This window comes from Limulus polyphemus, unplaced genomic scaffold (assembly GCF_000517525.1).
Source record: "Limulus polyphemus unplaced genomic scaffold, Limulus_polyphemus-2.1.2 Scaffold2008, whole genome shotgun sequence".
Lineage (NCBI taxonomy): Eukaryota > Metazoa > Arthropoda > Merostomata > Xiphosura > Limulidae > Limulus > Limulus polyphemus.
Window position 1 is genome coordinate 31,110 of NW_013667618.1, and position 7,159 is coordinate 38,268.

A 7,159-nucleotide genomic window follows, 5' to 3' on the forward strand; every position below is an offset into this window, starting at 1 on the left:
AACCAACTACTTTAACCTTTAAACTACGGGTACGGGTTCTACGAACTTTTAGTTTTTTGGGTCGGCCCGTTCGTTTAGTCTGTAGACCGCCCCCCCCCCACAAAATGATAGTAAACTTCTGTCCATCTAAAATATCCATTATCGCAATATTTTTTATAATATCACCCCCCGCCATAAAATAGCATTGCGAACCCCTTTGTGGGTCGGGACCCCAGTTGGAGAAACGCTGCTTTACATTATTGATGAGATTGTTTAGCTAGCCAGTATTGTAGTGACATCTGGACGATAACTTACCAGCTAGTGGTACGTCTTTCTGCAGAAGCAACAGTTAATATAAATTATTAATTAATTTTCATTGAAAATTATTTTAATTAGAGCTAAGATGAAATAAGACACCCATGTCGCTATTTTAAATGGTTTTAAATCCCAGTAATTGAAAGTTTTGACTTGTTTTTATTTTTATTTGAACATACTCCTAATAAATAATGTATTGTTATTTACTCTTCTTTAAACCTGATTCTCGGCCATGTCTTTTAGACTTCTAATTATACTTCACCAACTTAATACAGTCCACACCACAACTGTTGTTGTTCAAACAATTTTATGATATAAATAGCGTCTCAATCACTATTGTGTCTGTCCCATCCCAGCCGGCCTGATGAGCTCTGGTACTGTTCGAAAGGCCTCGTCAGCACAGATATAATATTGGAGATATTGTTATACGTTCTTATTTACATTCACCGAGTTCTTAGAATAGATATAACATCGTTGCTTATTTTACAAAGTAATGTAATACTATAAATTTAATTTTCAAGCAGGAAACGGGGAATTCTTTTATACGCATTTGGTATAGACAGTTTAGATACTTTTTCGTTTAAAAGAAATACTTCTTGTGGAATGAGCGTTTTCTTGGTGTTTGATATGTTGTTGTCTAAAGATAATGACGAGAGCGAGTTTCTCATCAGAAATCGACAAAAATACCTTAAAACTTTACACTAATGTTGTTTTATATTAAGCTTATCATTACTACACTAATCACATTTTGTTTTCATTATGTAGGAAACCGACGCTGGATCTGAGTGGAGGCTCATAGACGTTCAGTATGATAGTTAACAATAAAAGAAGGTAAAGGCAGATACGAGGAAATAACGATGCAAGTGGGTAAAACAACGACAATATCTAACCGGAAGGTCACCCAGAAGAGGAGATCGTCAACTGTGAAAAGAAAAGGTGATGAAGTTATCAAGAAGAAGTTACCAAAGCTGGACAATAAGCCACTAAAAAGTAAAAAAAATCCCAAAACGAACGTGGATTCCTCGAAAAACGCGGGTAATTCTGTTAGAAAGCTTTCCTCCCTAAAACAGAAGTTTAGTGGGTTAAAGAAAAATGTGATGGCTCATAAAACAGAATCAAAAGGAAGTTTTTCAAAAATCCAAAAGGAACTGACGAAAAGCAAAAACAGAGAATGTTGTAAAGAGAAAGACATAGCAAACTGTTTAACAGAAATGCAGAAGATTACTAAAAATAACAGAGCGATTTCTCCGCCTAAAACAAAATCGGATTTATCATTAACTTCATCAGGAGGTTGCGTAACTAAAACAATATCTCCGGAAAGTAACTCTGATATCAAAGCTGAAGACTTTTCCACCGTAGTTAATTGTGTGAATTTATCAGCTTATACGCCAACAACACGGTCGGTTAGTGGTGGAAAGAGTGAAAAGTTATTCGAAGGGTTGCCGAACAGTACTAGAAAAGTTAATAGCTACACATCTAATAAAGATAAAAATTATAAAACACAAAAATCCAAATCACTAGCTGCAAATAGCGATAACCGTAAAGCTATTATTATACAAAACATGAAAAGTGGTCGTTGGCGTGTCCGCAGAGCTCATCGAGAAGCCAGTCTGAACGCACTAGCGAAAGTCCACTTGCTGTATGAAAATGGTTGCCGTAGTAGCGGGACGGGGGAAGCAAATGACCGCGAAAAGGACGGAGGAGGGATTTTGTGCCACAGGAAACGTGAAGAGAAGAGAAAAGCGGACTCTAAAGTGACTCCTTACAGACAAAACAACTCAAACAGAATAATAAAGAAGAAGAAAGAGAGAATAAAACGTCTTCGGAGAGAAGTCATGAGTGGAGAGATATTCGACACGAAATCCTGCAAACGTATGGCAAATCTAAATGCACAGGCAATTCTGTCTGCCAGTTATTGCCAGGAACAGTGGCGCAAAGAGAAACTTGAAAAGAAAGTTTGTCCAGCAGTAGCTGTACAGTATGAAAGAGTAGAAGCATTCGCTGTACACTCTAGCATCACAGAGTCCACCAAAGAGCATGAAATGCGCGTGACCACGTGTAATGCTCAGCTAGTCGTGACGCCGCGCAAAAAGAACAAGTGTATGAAGGTTGAGAAAACTTTATCTGTTTCTAAGAGCAAAAAACACCAACCAAAAACTGCGAAAATTCGAAATACATCAGTTAACCAGTTTGAAGTGGGGCGACCACAGAAAACCCCACTGGAAGTCCAGACGACTGTTCCATCTGATATGATTCCAATTTCATGTCAGATGAAGACCATTTCATCCTCTAGTGGCAGTAGCCACGCAGTCACCAGCACTGGTCTAGGGAAGGTAGGAATGGCACAGTACACAGAGGTAACCAAGGTTCAGATCAACAGGAGAAAAGAAATGGGAGTAAAAGAAGAAACGGGATCACAGAAAAAGAAAGAAAGCGTTCTATCTAATGACGACGTAGCCATTACTCGTATGTATCACTACCAAACCAAAGCAGCCAGCCAGAGCTATCATCTTCAAATGCAAACTACCTACAAGCCCATACTGACCTCAGAATACTCACCTCCTGCGAGGCAGCAGCAGAAGACAAAGAAACACGTCTCTTCCACAGGCCACGTAGTGCGTCCTGTCATGCATGGCAGTCAGAACTATTATAATTATTCCAACCCCAATTCAGTAGTCCCAGCGTCCAGCCCACAATCCTTCATGAATCCTAATATGAATGGCATGAATAACATGGCTATGGTTGGGATGGGGCCGATTTCAACAAACTACAGAAGTTCGTTTAGTGTTCCTCACTTTGGACATTCACCCTCAATGCCTTACACCCCCAGTAATTACAGTAAGTGCAGCTTCTTTCTATTCTTACGTGTTTAGTATTTACAATAAGAGTTATTAGTATTCGGAAAATGAAACTAAGGCCACTAAGGCCAAATATGATTTAATCTACTTCACACCATAACAGTTGTTGTTCATGAAATTGATGCTATAAACGACGCTTCATCTACTACTGTGTCTGTCATATCCAGCCGACCTGATGAGCCGTGATATTGGGTGAAATACTTTGTGGACACTGAATATGGTATATGTAGCATGGTTGATAGATCGTGAGATATTCTTTTTTTTGCTTTCAGTCACATGTTCTTAGAATTAGCATACTTTACACTTAACAAAGTCCAGCATTTTTATTTTATTGCGAAGTTCATAGCTCCATTACGTAATATGTTTATTTGTTTTTAAGCGTTAGGAAAGCCAAGATGATTTTAAATATGAAGTTAACTATTAAGTACTTATCAGAAGGTTGTGGTGATCGTATATTAATCTTTGTCATGGTTAGTAGCATATGCGCTTACCTAAGCCTAGTTATTTATTAGTTACTTCATTTTTACCAAATACTAACTAGTTTATATCATACTTTTCTACTTCTAATCTTCTGCCGTCTTCATAGACACCCTGATGTTTGTGATGATAGTGGCTGGGATTTGATCTTGAATGTTCCTGTTAGAAAGGCTGTTTTGTTATTCGATACACACAGTTCTTCTCAAGACCTCCTTTTAGATGGTTGCAGATTAGTGGACGAAACGATGGATAAAAAATAATTAGTATATATATATATCTGCAGTGTTTTGAGTTGTCTTTTACCACAGTGAACCTACATTTATATAGGATTTGAATTATAAGTAACATTGATGTTACTAAATTATTCTTCTGAATTATTCAGGGGACAAACTGTTTAACACCTGATGCACTTGCACGAGTCAACCAGACCAAAATTGCAGGTTTTGGGGGGAGAAAATAGTCCCTACCCATACCGGGAATCTGTTTTTCCAATAAACGATTAAAGTCTGGAAAAGGGAATTGTCTGAAAATCTCAAATCAACATAGTTTTCTGTGATATAACATCTCACGTTCGTACTACCAGGTGGTAACTAGGTGGAATCCATGATAATCACTCCTAGTATATATATATATTAGGGACTGTTGTGTGATTGGTGCCCCATATAATGTCTCATCATGATTGGTTGATAAGGAGAATAAAAAGAGGATGATTGTAAAACGTTTAAAACTTCTCTAATCCTCGTTTTCTTCTCCACTCTATTCTTCTTCTTCTGCTATAGTATCATGAAACAATAACTGTTCTAGTTATGTCTCTTCGTCCGTGAGGCGCTCAAGCGCAAATGCGAGTAATATAGCATCGGCCGCGTCTTCTTCCACTTCTTTTTCTTCATTTTTCACTTCTTCATCCACTTCGTTCTTGTGCTCGACGAGCAAACATGGACAACCAAAGAAGGTAAAATGAGGCAAGTGGAAGGGTCACACACCAAGAATAGCAGGAGTATAATGACACGCTTTGAAGACATCTTCACGTTGACTGCCTTTCGTTAGGCCTGTCAACTCCTATCTCTGCTAGCTCAGCAAAAGCGCCTGGTTTGTACAGTGCTTTGCTAGCATTACGACGTAATTTCCTGGTTTTTGATGCTGTGGAATTCGTTTGTTGCGTGTCTTCTCTCTTTCGCTCTAGTTTCACTATACGACGGGAATTCTGTCATGATCGCAACCACATCTACTGCACTTTTCAGCGTTATGTGAGCTTGTTCGTAACTTCCTTAGCCATCATTGTAAACTGAGGAGTGATTGCTGATGACAACTGTGGTTTTGTGAGGAAACAGCGTACCAGTTTACGCCGCTTGTAAGTTTATAGGATCTTTACTATATGGAAGATGTGTAAGTGAGGTGTTTGGATGGGTTTAAAGCTATGAATAAGCGCAGATAGTCAATCGTAAAACTGTGTAGACTGCAAATAATGAAAAATGGATGTGCTCGTTCGATTCCAGAGATCAAGACAAATTGTTTGGTGTATTCAGAATAAATGTATCTTTAATTCCGGAATAGTTTCCGGAACCCCCCCCCACCCCACACACACACACAAAAAAAAAGGTCTGGTTGAATCGTGCATCGAGTGTTAGAATACTAAAGGTTAATATTAAGTCCAATCTATCACTCCAATCGCCCCCTATAAATTAGTTATATTAGTTTCGGGGAATTCTATCCCTCATCACTACTAACCTTGGACAAGAGCATATCGAAAGTACACGATTCAGCGGAAATACGTCCCCCGCCCGGTGGTTCAGTGGTAAGTCAGTGGGCTTATATAGCTGAAAATCGAGTTTTGATACCTGCGGTGACCAGAGGACAGATTGTGTCATACTAAACATGCTCGCCCTTTCAGCCGTGGGGGCGTTATAATGTGACGGTCAATCCCACTATTCGTTGGTAAAAGAGTAGCCCAAGAGTTGGCGGTGGGTGGTGATGACTAGCTGCTTTCCCTCTAGTCTTACACTGCTAAATTAGGGATGGATAGCGCAGATAGCCCTCGTGTAGCTTTGCGCGAAATTCATAACAAACAAACTTCCGAGTAGCCTTAAGTTTTTCAAATATTTTTCTGTAATCATACGTAAACGAAATTAGTTACTATATTGAAAATAAATAATCCCTAATATTTGGATATTAGAGCTGTATGGATTTTCCGTTTTTTGTTGTTGTTTTTTTTACTCTTCTTACATATAGATTTCTACTTCCGATCAAAAGGGGATTTTCTAACGAAAACACAATGAGATACAGTTAAATGAGCATTATTCCCATCTACCTAGATACATTTTATTCATGAAAAAAATATATATATTTCGTCCTTTACAGAATGGGAATGTTTACAACTGTAAATACCACGTCTTTGATTAAACATGTCGAATCGAAGAAAACCTCTCGTTGTTGATAAGAAAACCCCAAGGTACCGGTTAAAGGAACTCGTAGACGGTATAACTAAATATACCATTTTGATTGCTTACAGGAAGAAATAATTAAATCTAACATAATGTCGCGCCAGTTGTTTAGACTACGAAAAGATGCATTAAGACCAATTCTACATTGAAATGTTATCTCTTTCTGGGACTTCGGACAAGCAGCCATCCCGTAAAACTTAATATTCCTAAAATCAAAACTCATTAGTAACAGTTATACAATATCATCTTTCTCAAAGTCGCCTGCTTTATTTACACTCAGAAATCCACAATGTGGATGGAAGCCTGAAGCCCCACTGATCAGTGCGTTAATTCGGCCCTGCGCAATACCAAGGACTTGGTGGATTAGGTCATAATTTCTTTAGTTTCTTCCAAAATTAATGTTGCAGCTTTAATACGGCAACGGAGAAATAAAACTTTGACCCTTCAAAGTACAGTAATATCCCTGATTTATTTTAGTTATTATAACTGGTGTCATAGGGAATTAATGTGTCCTAGTGTCAGTATTAGACAAGTTTTATCTATTGTACATTTAATAAACAATTATCAGAAGGTGTACATAACTCATTACAACTTAAGTGTCGTGGTGTTAGTTGCTGTTTGTTTGTTTTTTACGCGAGAACCCAAAGGGTTTTTCTCCTGTATATTTCCTGATAGTAACCTTACGTGTCGTGTTAGTTTGTTTGTGGTTTCTGTAGTTATATTAACACAGAACCCATTTACTAAACGGGTATTTCTCCTGTATATTTCCTGGTAGTAACCTTACGTGTCGTGTTACTTTGTTTGTGGTTTTTGTAGTTATATTAACACAGAACCCATTTACTAAACGGGTTTTTCTCCTGTATATTTCCTGATAGTAACCTTACGTGTCGTGTTGGTTTGTTTGTGGTTTCTGTAGTTATATTAACACAAAACCATTTACTAAAAGGGTTTTTCTCATATATATTTCCTGGTAGTAACCTTACGTGTCGTATTAGTTTGTTTGTGGTTTCTTTAATTATATTAACACAGAACCCATTTACTAAACGGGTATTTCTACTGTATATTTCCTGGTAGTAACCTTACGTGTCG

General features: G+C 38.0%; 1 pseudogene; it reads left to right on the top strand.

The window, feature by feature from the left end:
* The first annotated feature begins 1,064 nt into the window (after nt 1-1,064).
* The window catches only part of LOC106465642, a 40,515-nt pseudogene continuing 34,420 nt past the window's right edge, over nt 1,065-7,159 (top strand).